Below are 13,636 nucleotides of genomic sequence, written 5' to 3'. Positions count from 1 at the left end.
TCAGGAAATCTATGGTTGAGACACTCAAACCTAGATCTCCCAAGTCCCAGGCTAACCCTCTAACTATCAGACTAAAAGGTAGCCTCTAAAGCATAACCCAAACTCTCCAGTAAAGAGGGGTTTCAGCCAAGATTCTAGAAATAACAAATCAAGATGCATTAAGGTACTTACAATATATAGTTTGTATATGGCTTACAGTTATCTTTAATTTGATCAGAAGTAAGAATTGTCATATATTAGCTTTGTGCTTATTTTATTTATAAAACTACAAGCTCCCCTGTAGCTGTTTCTAATGTTGCAATGTTCAGGGCAATATTTTTCATTACTAGTAAAAGAAAATAAATTTCAGATCACTGATAACAGAATCATGAGTAATTGTGGTTTTAATGGGAAGGTAAAGTAAATGTTATGAAATGACACTACTCATGATTTACCACCCCAATTCCAAAAAAGCAAATAGAAGTACGGTGCTGCAATAGCACTCTGTAGGAGTTGTGTCAACAACTTAGCTTTACTCACTTCTTAACAATTTTTGATTGATTGACCCAGTTAGAATGTTATTACATTCATTGACAAGCTCGGACCAGCATATTGAAGTCATGCTGACCTTTACATTTATTGAAAGGTACTTAGTAATACTGCCGTGCACCTCTGATCCGATATACTATATTATGAGAACCTGGTGATGAGCAATAGTTTGTTTTAAAAATGGATATATGGACGGAAAACCTTAATTTTGGCATTTCCTACATTTTCAGTGCTTGACTTTTCAGTGCTAACTTTCTTCTAATGTGGTTTGTTTGTGTGTGTGTCTGCACATACTAGTATATATGTTGCTGCATTTTTTGTTTATAATGTGAGCAGAAGAAACAGGGATTAATCATTTAGGCTGCAATCCTGCAAAACCTTTATGTAATGAGAGTGATTCCACTGAAGTCATTGGGACTGTTCACAGTGCATAAAGTTAAACACGTTCATAATAAGTCTTTGCAGGTTTGGGGCCTTAGTCTGTCAGAAACTGTTTCTTGAGCTAGGTCTACACTACTGCCAATGTTGATGTAACTTATGTCACTCATGGAGTGTGAACATAGGCACCGACTCCATGGGTGCTCCGGGGCTGCTCCCCCCTGCCGCCTAACAGCTGTTTGGCAGTGCTTAGGACTTTCCGGGAGGGAGAGGGAGGAGCAGGGATGCAGCGTGCTCAGGGGAGGAGGAGGAGAAGAGGCAGGGCAGAGACGGGAACTTAGGGGAAGGGAATGGAATGGGGGGGAAAGGGGTGGAGCTGGGGTGGGACAAGGCAGGGTGGGGCGTGGACTTTGGGGAAGGGGTGGAATCGGGATGGGGAGAGGGCGGTGAAGGGGCAGGAAGAGGCGGGGCAGGGGCAGGGCCGGGCGGAGGGGAAGTTGGCGCCTATGGGTGTGAATATTCCACCCCCTGAGCGACATAAGTTACACCGACATAAGCACTAGTGTGCACAGCACTATGTTGGTGGAAGAGCTTCTCCCACCAGCATAGCTTATGCCGTTCGCATGGGTGGGTTTTTTTATGCCAACAGGACAGCTGTCTCCCATCGGCATAGACTATCTTCGCCACATGCGCTGCAGCAGCACAGCTATATCGGCACAGCCTTAGTGAGATTTGTCAGTTGTTTACAATCACTTACTCCAGAGGCTTTATATATTGTGTAGTTTTCCTCAGGTATCTGCGAGGCAGTTTGTGTCCAGAATGCTAATCAAGAGAAAAAGCTTTCATGTAATTTATGTAATTTGCTTGAAATATTTTTTATTTTTGCATTTTGTCAGTATCCTGTATTCATTCAGTCAGCACTGGGCGTCCATTGTTCACGTGCAATCTAAAATTCATTAAAAATAATTAAAGATAAAAATGGTTGATTTTATACTGAAGTTATAATCTAGTGCTTTTGAATGTGGTTCCTTGCAGAAGGTATGTATGTGCAAGTAATGTTGAAGCAGGTCCTATTCTTTTGGGGCTTGAATAGGGACTAGGAGTGGCTGGCTCACTACAAAAGCAACTTTCCCTCTCTTGGTATTGACACCTCCTCATCAATTATTGGGAGTGGACCATATCCAATCTGATTGAATTGGCCTTGTCAACTGGTTTACCTTGTAAGGTAACTCCCTTCTCTTCATGTGTCAATATAATAATGCCTGCATCTGTAATTTTCACTCCATGCATCTGAAGAAGTGGGTTTTTTACCCACAAAAGCTTATGCCCAAATAAATTAGTTAGTCTTTAAGATGCCACCGGACTCCTCGCTGTTTTTGTGGATACAGACTAACACGGCTACCCCACTGATTTTTAAAGAGAAGTTCTCAATTCCCTAAACACGATAATGTACTATTTGGAAGACACATAGTTTATACACTTCAGATAACACAGAATAATAGTCAGCCTATTAAAAGAAGCACCAGGCAAAAAAAAGATGTTGAATAGATTTGCTAAGAAGGATATTTACAAATCCTACGACTGCTACATTAAACTACCTTTTCATTGTTTCTGGGTTTCGGGCCAAACCACAAACACTGGTGGGGCAGAGACAATTCCACCCACCGCCAGATGCATGTACACACATTCCAAAAAGACTAGAAAACATGCTGTGTTCTTAAAAGTATTTCCACTTTGGGGCCATATTCGGAATAAGTGTGTATTTTATACAATGATCTAAAATACAGCTATCAAATTGTCTAGTATGAAGACCACTAAACTCAATCTTTTTCTAAAATTGGATTTCTGTTACCAAAAAAGAGAAGATAGTACATGCAGATGTGCATCATAAGAAAATTTAAAAAAAAAGATTTTGCTGTATTTGAAAATAAAATCTGTGACTGTAAAGTAATCATCATTTTAATCTTTTTATTTAGAATTATAGATCGTTCTTATGCATAGGAAGTCCTACAATGTACTTCTTCCTTTATATAACGGTTTGTGGAAGAAGTAGTTATATCATTATCCTTCTCTCACTGGAGTCATCCCTTATGTCAAGGACAACAACATTATGAAAAAAAAGTCTACAGTTCTCCTATCTAATGAAAGAAATATTCACTCCAGCAGTTCAAAGCAACAATCTCATATCTTTCCATGGCACAGAAAGCTCTATCTGGTGTTACTCATATACTTATCTAGGAAAAAACAATATAGTCAAATAAACAAGTTAAGAATAATTGCTAAAAATGTCAGTTATATTTTAAAGTAATTCTGGTACAATAATCATATTTTCTACCCACAATTTCTCATATGACAGGTTTCAATCAACCCCTTTGTGGCACAGTGTCCAAAATCAAAATCATTGAAACCAGGCCAAAAAAAAAAAAAAAGCACTAGGCCTTTTTTTAAATTAAAAAAGCTACTACTATGGATTTTTCACCCAAATGGGAGCTATCATATTCTATAATGCAAAAAGCACCAACTCCTATGACTTCCTGAAACGGGATAGGAAAAAGTAGTCTCAGAGGATACTTCAGCAGAGTTTCAGCTCATACTAAATCCTGAAACCCTAGTGGGTGGTTAGGATGCAATACTTTAGATCACATGTTACAGGTTCACATTGACCTGTCTCTTATCAATTTTGAAGGTTGAAGATCACAATACTTTTTGTGACAAGGGTGAGGTTGTACCACAGACAATATTTTCTTCCTTTAAACAAACAAACAAAAAAAGGCTATTCCTGCCACTCAGACTACACGTCACACTTACATAGAGAGTAATTGAAGCACAAGCATTGTGGTTTCTAAATTAATTATGTGCCTGATCTTGCAATCCATACTCACATGAAGTGCCATTAATTTAGGTGGGAGTACTTGCATGAATACTTAGGGTTACAGGATTAGGTTTGATTGAACACTGAGGCAACTTAAAGCATTTTGAGTATGGAAAATGTTATAAGAACAAGTTCTGTTAGAGCATACTTTTCAACTCTGACACCAAGATTTTCAAAAACAGGTGCCAAAAGACAGGTTAGCTCAGTGGGCTGATTTTTAAAAGTGCTGAGCAGCTGGAAGGTCCCAATTGACTTCCCTGAGAGCTTTCAGATGCTTAGCACTTCTGAAAAGTCAGCCCACTGATTTAGGAACCTAAGCCAGGATAGATTTACAAACCAAATTTAAGGCTCTTATTTTTGAAAATCTTGGCCTGATGTCCAAAGCTATGTTCTGACAAGCCAATGGTCTTGGTAATTTGACATTCACATGTCAAATTAATTTTCTTCCCTCACTCCCACCTCTGTTTTTCTCTCTCTCAATCCCTTGGAACACCATCCCAAACCATGTTTATCACCCAGCAGCCACTGCTCTTTTAATCCTCTCCTTTTCAAAAGTGCTGAGCAACCAGCAGTTCCCAATGACCTCAACAACAGCTACCAGCTGTTGAAAGCTAGGCTACTTACATAGAGTGCCTAACTATGAATTTAAGATCATGAAGGCATCAATTTTTTTAAATTATTGGCCTTTAACTTTGTTTTTTAAACAACCTTTCAAACAGTCTAACAAACAACTTTTTTTCTTATAATGTGAGAACTGGGGATACCTTTGATGTAGGCTGGTTTGAGCAGTTTAAGGAGAAATCTAGTGTCCTTCAGTTTCACAAGAGCTTTCATTTCACTATTGTTTCATATAATAAAAAATTTGAAGCTGTTCCCTATTTACCTACTAATCATCTCCTGGAATAGTTAATTCCTCTGACTTTGGCACAGTCTACAGTTATTACCTCATAAACAGGAAACATCCTCAAATTATATTTAAATAACCTGATTGTTCCTATGCATTTCATTATTTATCCTTCCAACCTTCTTCCCTGCAGAACTATTCTATCAAAGTTTCTGACTTGCGGCTCTCATATGCAAGGCTGAAATAAGAACAAAGACAGCTGTGGAAATTAATTTCAAAACACAAATAGTTGTTCACTGATCACCACAATATTAAGAAAGGGAGAGGGAACTGGGGATCCTTTCATGTAGGCTGATTTGAGCAGTTTAAGGAGAAATCTAGTGTCCTTCAGTTTCACAAGAGCTTTTCCTCATTGGCTGGATTAAAGCACAGGCACCCAAGGGCCCTGGCTACTGCTGTCACTTGATTGCTTTTGAAAAGAAGAGGGGGAAATATCCCTAAATGTCTAGCTATCATGGTTGTAAGGAAAAGCTTGAAAACCTGCCTTGAACATGATCAGTACAGTGATCTCCATCTGAGTCTGGAGAGACTGCCTGAAAGGTGTGAACAGCCCCATTCATCTGAAGTTAAAGCTGCCAACATTACCCCAACAAAGGAGTTTGTGAAAGGAATAAGGGGGGTAGCCCACCCACACAAACACCCTGCTGGAGTTAGTACTGAGGATACACTGCATACATACCCTCTGCTGCCACCCCTGCCTTTGTGAGAGGAGGGAGATGAGATTCCTTCTGCTCTTGAGAGGAGGCAGCGGTCACTGCTGCCACTTTTGGGGTAGACAGTCATTCTGCTGTCCTAAGCACCACCTTTTCATGGTATGCTTAGGATCCCAGACTGCCTCTTCTGGTCTTTGATTTACCTAGGTAACAGACACAATAGGGAGTTAATTGCCTAGAAAAAGAAAATTTACAGTCTCCAAAGTGCTTTCCTGCTGAATGACTGCTAATGGCTTTATATCTGTGACTCATTAAGGTAAATGCTCGCCCCTCCGTCCCCGCCCTGCCAACCAGTGGACTATCTGAAAATACAAGAAAGATAAAAGGTTTTGTATTAGATAATCGGATGATGGTAAAATGCTCCAGAAGAAAAAATAGGTGTATTTCCTTAGTTAACATCTGTGCATCCATTAGATACATAATCTGTTTTCTCATTAGCTGTTACCTTGGCAAAGCAATGCTATTGATAGTAATTCAAGTGATCAAGCTGAAAAGTCATATATTTATCTTCTTTAGGGCACAAATCAGACCTGCGTTTGTAATATAGTCGTTTGGAGATATAAATGTTCCTATTCTGACACCTAGTGTTGAAGAACATTTTTACATGCAAGTGTTTAGTTTTGTGCCTGGCTCAGTTACTGTGGTATGCAGTACCCTCTTGTGGACATCCTGCAGCACTGCGCACTGATGAACAAATACCCAGGCTTTACAAATGGAGAAAAGAAAGGACAGTTAGAACTTTCTTTCTCTCATAGGCCCATATCTTACAAACCACCAGGAAGGCTGTTTACCATTTGATGTGTATGCACAATTTCTATGGTTTAATGAGCACAATGGGAGCATAGACACCAATATTCTTATCTTTCTGTAGACAGAACTAATTTTTCTTTCAGAACAGTGAATTTAAAGCACTGATAATCCTGAAGCATATTCTTAATCTTTCAACACACACATACACACCATGAGGTAGCAGTAGAAACACCCATCAAATGATGTAACCAGTAGTTACTTCTAAAGACTTAATATTTCCTCTGTGTGGACATTATTGCTACATTTACATTATTGTCATAAATCTGCAACTACTCTTAGCAATTAGACATTGGTCAAACTACTTTTTGGAACCTAGCAATGAAACGCTTTAAAAAAAAAAAAAGACAACCATGAAGTTTGTTGCCAACTCTGAAGTGTTGCTAAAAGTACTAAACTTAGTTAATCCTAACCTAGAAATACTTCATGATAGTGAAAAGCCACTACTGGCTATAGTTCAGAACGATGCCACGCTCTTAAAAAGAGAAGGCAGAGGTTGAAAAAAATGTTCATCTCAAGAAACCATCTATTTTCTTTGCAAAATACCTATTTTCTAGTCTCCCTTTCCTAGAAAAGATCAACGTGAAACCAGTAGTGAGCCAGTGCATTAGATATCAACCAATGAGGCTCCAGACTGGCAAAGCAAGGAGAAGGCTTTAGTCCTGGTGGTCTCTCTTCAGTGGACTGAGGTCACATATCCTGTTTATTCTGCTAGAGCAGTTAGATCTTTCTGCAGTCTGAGGCTTGGTCTACCCGACCAATTTATGTCGGTATAAGTACATCACTCAGAGGTGTGAAAAATCCACACCCCTGAGCAAAGCAGTTATACCAGTCGAGCTCCCTATGTAGACAGTGCTATGTCAACAAGAGGGCTTCTCCCTTCAACATAGCTACTGCCTCTCAGGGAGGTCGATTGTCTACCTCCACTATCTATGCCAATGGAAGCTCTCCTGTCAGCGTATACAGCGTCTTCATTAACCGCTACAATGGCATAGATGTACCATTGCAGCCGCATCACTTCAGCACTTTTAAGTGTTGACAAGCTCTCAGATGCTAACATACATGGCAGGAGTGGCAAATTCTGTTTTAAATGGTTCATCTCCTTCCTGCAGGAGTTTCCAAATCTTGTGCCCACAATTCAAGAAGGATGTTGATATACTGGAGAGGGTTGAGAGAAGAACCACTAGAATGATTAAAGGATTAGAAAACATTCTTCATAGTGATAGATTCAAAGAGCTCAATCTACTTAGCTTAACTAAGTGAAGGTTAAGGGATGATGATTATAGTGTATAAGTATCTACCGGGGGAAGAAATATTTAGTAATGGGGTCTTCAATCTAGCAGAGGAAGATATAACAGGATCCAAGGGGTGAAAACCAAAGCTAGACAAATTCAGACTGGAAATACGATGTAAATTTTTAAGTGAGAGAGTAATTAACCCCTTGGAGCTAAGGGTCATGGAAGATTCTCCATCACTGATGATTTTTTAAATTACGATTGGATGTTTTCCTAAAAGCTATGCTCTAAACATTATTTTAGGAAAGTTTGTGGGTCAGACTAGATTATCACAATGGTCACCCTTCTGGCCTTTGAATCTATGAATTGCAGAGGACAGTGATGGACTCAATGTTTACATGAAGTTTCTGGAGGAAACACTATGAGGATATGCTGCTGGTACTCAGCTCTGTGTCTTCTCTTCATCATTCCACGATTTGGGCACCTCCATTCACTTCCAGTCTGTAGAAGAGATTGGGACCTGGATAAAAGCCAGTTGGTTTAAGGTCAGGAATAAGATGGGAGTGCTGCTCAATGACTTGGAGAAGCATTTTGAGGAAGTGGAGAAGTCTTTTAACAATTCCCTAAAGGAAGGACATCTGTCTACCTACTGTCAAGGATCACAAGCTCAGATCCTGCTAGACTCCTTTGCTACTCATGGATTTCTACATAACAGTTTCCAGAAGTGCCTTTACTCATTTTACTCCAACCTGTGCCTGGTTCCATGGCTATTGAAAGTAGACTCTACCTGAAACTAAGAGTTTAAAGACAGAAGACTCACACCACTCAGACTGCAGCTATCCATCTTAAGAACAAGATGGGCCAATAAAAGATTATACTTGTTCTCTGCCCCCAGCAATGACAGCTACTGAATTCCCAAATTAGATTCGGGTGCTGGGTACCATCCATAAAGCCCTAATGATTAAGGAACCAGCTACCCCTTTCGTTCTGACCTGACTTGACTACTTTATTTATCCAGAGCACATAGGCTAACTGTCCCAAACTGTGAAGCTCAAGTGAGCACATCATTTTTGGCAGTGATTCCTTACCTCTGGAATTTCTTCTAAATCAGAAATAGATCTAAGCATCAGTGAAGTCAATAGGATTACTTGTATGCTTATACAAATACTGCTCTCTAGTATAATTAGGGCAGTGTCACCAACTGCCTGAAACAGAGGAACAAAGCGGGTGAGGTAATATCTTTTATTGGGCCAACTTCTGCTGGTGAGAGAGACAAACTTTTGAGGTTATACAGAGCTCTTATTCAGGTCTGGGGAATGTACTCAGAACATTGGCGCTGACTTTCCCTCTTTCCCCTGGATGCTCGACCCCTCCTCTGTTCTTGGCCCTGTCCCCAGTCCACCCTGTCCATGAGGCCCCGTCCCTGCCCCACCTCTTCCAACCCCTTCCCCATAGTCCCTGTCCCAACTCTGCCCCCTCCCTGCCAATATTTCAACTCCTTCCCCAAATCCCTGCCCTGGCCCTGCTTCTTCCCTGTCTCCTCCCCTGAGCGTGCCACATTCCCACTCCTCTCCCCACCCAAAGCGTGCTAACACTGCCAAACAGCTGTTAGGTGGCAGCCAAGCAGGAAACGCTGGGAGGTAGGCAGAGGAACGGGTACATGGCATGCTTGGAGGGGAGGAGGAGGTGGGGCGGGGGGGGGGGAACTTGGCTGCTGGTGGGTGCAGAGCACCCACTAATTTTTCCAGGACTGGAGCGCCCATGGAAAAAAATAAGCAGTTTTTTAGCACCCACCAGCAGCAAAGTTCGCCTCTCTCCCCACACCACTCCCACACACCTGCAGCCCCCGCCAATCAATTCCTCTCCCTCTCTCCCAGCACCTCCTACATGCCATAGAACAGCTGTTCAATTGCATGCAGGAGGCATTGGGAGGGAAGGGGAGGAGTGGGGATGGGGAACGTTCAGGTGAAGGGGTGGAAAGAGGCAAGGGTGAAGCGGGGGCAGGAAGAGGCGGGGCAGAAGGTGGGGCCTTGGGGGTGGGGAAGAGTGAGGGCAGGTGAGGGTGGGGCCTGGGGCAGAGCACGGGTTGAGCACCCATGGGGAAAATTAGAAGCCAGCCCCTATGGATACTACCTCACCCACCTTGTCTCTCTAATATCCTGGGACTGACATGGCTATACCACTGCATACATTATACAGAGGAAGCATTTTTTCCTTTTATCTAAGACATGCAAAGTGCATCAAAATACTATGGTGGTGAGCACCCTCTAAGTGCTTGTTAGAAATAGTCAGCTTAAATCTTATTTGTTTTATAAGATGACCAAAGCATGTGAATTCCTATTCCACCCTTAGTGACATCAAAAACTTCGATTGTCGTGTTACAGATCTCAGTGAAACAGGTTACTAGGTTTTACATGAAGATTTTTTTTCTCCCTCTAAAATGCTGCATAGTCAGAAAACCTTACTTAGAGGTGGCATAATAAAAGGAGGGTTGGTTTTTTTTAAATGGGTGAAATTGCTCCAAATTTAAAACATTTGTAGAAAAAATATGTTGGGAGAGAAACAGATAAGAGCTTTGCCATTTTTGCCACCTCGCCATCCTAATGGTCTTTTAATTAGTCTGCTTTGCCTGCCAAAACTTTGTGTTTCCTGAATGACTGATTATAATGGCAGTACATTTGAGATTTTGATGACCAAGGGAATGAAGACAAGAGATTCCAATGAACTAATGTCAACAGAAGTGATTATACTATTTACTGTGTTTGCTAATGGTGCTAGCGAGTGAAGTTTATGTGGGGGGACAGGACTGGAAAAGAGTAAGTTAAAAGAAAGGCTCTTTAAAATAGACTTGGAATCCATCTCATAATTGCTCATTCAGTAACATAATAGCTGTTTTCCTAAACTCATTGCCGAGAGAAACTTTCTACTCTGATCTTGAAAACCATTTTATTTCTGAAACAAGCCATTTCCAACTGATATTGATCATGTAAGGGCATAAAATAGAGAATGTCTCATTTCTTAACACATGAACAGTCCTGCAAGAGGACCTTTGTCCTTCTCCCAGATAGGCACAGGAAAAGAGAGGAAAAGGAAAAGTCAAGCTTGAGCGAACATCACAGTTTGTGCAAAATATAATCCAGAACCCACACAAAGACAGAATAAGTGATTGTTCTCTATGGGGCTCTTGATAATTGAATTTGGGAGACAAATTAAGATAAATTAAATTAAGAAATATGTAAAAATGTATTTGAAAATTAGAAGATGTAAAAAAAATCAGTCTTAAATTGACATTCATCTTCTTGCAAGTACATAGATTAGTATATTCTTTTGGCCTTAACGAGTCATTCAGTATCCTAAACAAACAGTTCTAGTTAGGTGAAGTATTCTGTAACAATACAAATAATCTTTGTAGATTAAAGATTGTGGGATAGCTCTGGCATTTATAGGCTTTAGCACGCAACATAACTAATTTGTTTAGGATTAATACCAATACTTCACTGAATGTATAGATGTAAGAGCCCTGCTTTACATTTAATGCTATTCGGTGCCTTCTAATGCTGAGCATCATTTACAATTGCTCGTGTAATATTGTGATTAGTTATAAAAGCCGATGTTTAGCATTAATATTAAGCACAAATACAGAGGTTTGTAAAATCAATTGGATTTAGGAAATTGTAACGTGGATTTACTGTAATCTTAGTTTTCTCCATATGCACATATCTGAGTTTAATAAAGTCTCACACTGCCCATAAACTCTTGGCTATAACTGTACATTAACCAAATTCTTGCTGCTGAACAGTTTGGATCAATTTTCACTGAAACAACAGCATTTGAACAGTTTAACACCAATCATTTTAATCATTTTCATTTTTTAGTTCCCTCTAAAAATCCTCGTCAGTAAAATTGTTAATTACCTGAAAATTACATAAATGCTGATGTACATTTTCAGTGCAGACCAGCGCTCTGTGAATGAGACACTGAGCTACGTAAGTCAAAGGGCAGACTTCACCAACTGTTCACTGGAACGGACTACATGCAGAAGTCCATTCCACACAAATAACCTACTACATGCAGAACACAAATAAGACTAACTGCATAATCAGATTTATCAACAGTGTAATGTTGGAAACTTTTAACTGACATGCACTTCAATAGAAATTTGTATTTGCAGATATATAAAACAATGAATTCAAAAGCTGTATCAAGTCTACACTATACAGTGGTGGCCCTTAAAAATTAATTACTTTATAGTTATCTCATGGTATCCAAGCATTTCCTATAAAAGGGGCTTGCGAACCGGGGCTGCTAACAGGGAGTTTCGCAAGGGAGGTCTCCAGGTGAAGGAGGAGCAAATACAGCACCTTTGGGGTAAGTGGCTGTCTGTAGTGTGTGTTTGTGTTTGGGGGTTACTTGCTGTGTGCTGAGCTTGTGTTTGTGTCTGGTTGGTTGGTTGAAGGACCGTGTGCTGTGGCTGACAGTTGGAAGCTGTGAGCTTCAAAGTAAGATTTGAAAGTTAGAAGCCTCTGTTAATTGGCTGAGCCTTAGTGGGCAGGGCTATCAAGAAGGCCAGGGCTTTATAAAGCAGTGTGCAAGTGACCAGGGAGCTTTGCGAATAGGGGCTACTAACAGGGAGTTTCGCAAGGGGAGTGGGAAGAGGGCAAGGATCACTTGCTGTTCTTTAAAACCTGTAAATTAAACTACATTCCAAACTTCTTGATTTAAACAAAACTCTTTCATTAACTAGGTAGCTGGAGGAGACAATGCAGGCAGAAGCCCAGCAGCAGAGTGGGGGCTATCCAGTTTATTGTGCTGAGTGCAGCATGTATGATTACCTGCCCTGTGGGCGAGTGGTGTATGTGTGCATTTGGTGCAAGGAGCTCCTGGCCCTCAGAGACCGTGTACGGGCTTTGGAGGCCAGGGTGGCGGAACTGGAGGAGCTAAGATACTGTAGAATTGTCCCACCTCCGGTAGGAAGGAAGTAAGAAGCCTGCTAAACAACCAGTGGGGCCCCTGGATGATCAAGATACAAAAGGAGCGCTTAAAGACGATAAAGTCATTGCGGAGAAACTAAATGAATTCTTTGCTTCAGTCTTCACAGCTGAGGATGTTAGGGAGATTCCTAAACCTGAGCTGGCTTTCGTAGGTGACAAATCTGAGGAACTGTCACAGATTGAAGTGTCACTAAAGGAGGTTTTGGAATTAATTGATAAACTTAACATTAACAAGTCACCGGGACCAGATGGCATTCACCCAAGAGCTCCGAAAGAACTCAAATGTGAAGTTGCGGAACTATTAACTATGGTTTGTAACCTGTCCTTTAAATCGGCTTCTGTATCCAATGACTGGAAGATAGCTAATGTAACGCCAATATTTAAAAAGGGCTGTAGAGGTGATCCTGGCAATTACAGGCCGATAAGTCTAATGTCAGCACCGGGCAAATTAGTTGAAACAATAATAAAGAATAAAATTGTCAGACACATAGAAGAACATAAATTGTAGGGCAAAAGTCAACATGGTTTCTGTGAAGGGAAATCGTGTCTTACTAATCTATTAGAGTTCTTTGAAGGGGTTAATAAACATGTGGACAAAGGGGATCCAGTGGACATAATATACTTAGTTTTCCAGAAAGCCTTTGACAAGGTTCCTCACAAAAGGCTCTTACGTAAATTAAGCTGTCATGGGGTAAAAGGGAAGGTCCTTTCATGGATTGAGAACTGGTTAAAAGACAGGGAACAAAGGCTAGGAATAAATGGTAAATTCTCAGAATGGAGAGGGGTAACTAGTGGCGTTTTCCCAGGGTCAGTCCTAAGACCAATCCTATTTGACTTATTCATAAATGATCTGGAGAAAAGGATAAAAAGCGAGGTGGCAAAGTTTGCAGATGATACTAAACTGCTCAAGATAATTAAGACCAAAGCAGACTGAAGAACTTCAAAAAGTTCTCACAAAACTAAGTGATTGGGCAATAAAATGGCAAATGAAATTTAATGTGGATAAATGTAAAGTAATGCACATTGAAAAAAATAACCCTAACTATACATACAATATGATGGAGGCTAATTTAGCTACAACAAATCAGGAAATAGATCTTGGAGTCATCGTGGATAGTTCTCTGAAGACATCCACACAGTGTGCAGAGGCGGTCAAAAAAGCAAACAAGATGTTAGGAATCATTAAAAAAGGGATAGAGAATAAGACG

The 13,636-nt window shown here is 40.5% G+C and overlaps 1 long non-coding RNA gene across 1 annotated transcript in view; it reads right to left on the bottom strand.

Annotated features, from left to right (window-relative positions):
* LOC120408986 overlaps window positions 1-5,538 on the bottom strand; it is a 35,023-nt gene extending 29,485 nt beyond the window's left edge. Inside the window, exon 1 of the long non-coding RNA XR_005601036.1 lies at window positions 5,362-5,538. This is a non-coding gene — a long non-coding RNA (uncharacterized LOC120408986). The remainder of the gene's footprint in view (window positions 1-5,361) is intronic.
* Between the last annotated feature and the right edge of the window lie 8,098 nt (window positions 5,539-13,636).

The sequence above is a fragment of the Mauremys reevesii genome, linkage group 7 (assembly GCF_016161935.1).
Source record: "Mauremys reevesii isolate NIE-2019 linkage group 7, ASM1616193v1, whole genome shotgun sequence".
Classification (NCBI taxonomy): Eukaryota; Metazoa; Chordata; order Testudines; family Geoemydidae; genus Mauremys; species Mauremys reevesii.
The sequence above is the reverse complement of the archived record's forward strand: the minus strand, read 5'-3'. Positions and strand labels throughout refer to the sequence as shown.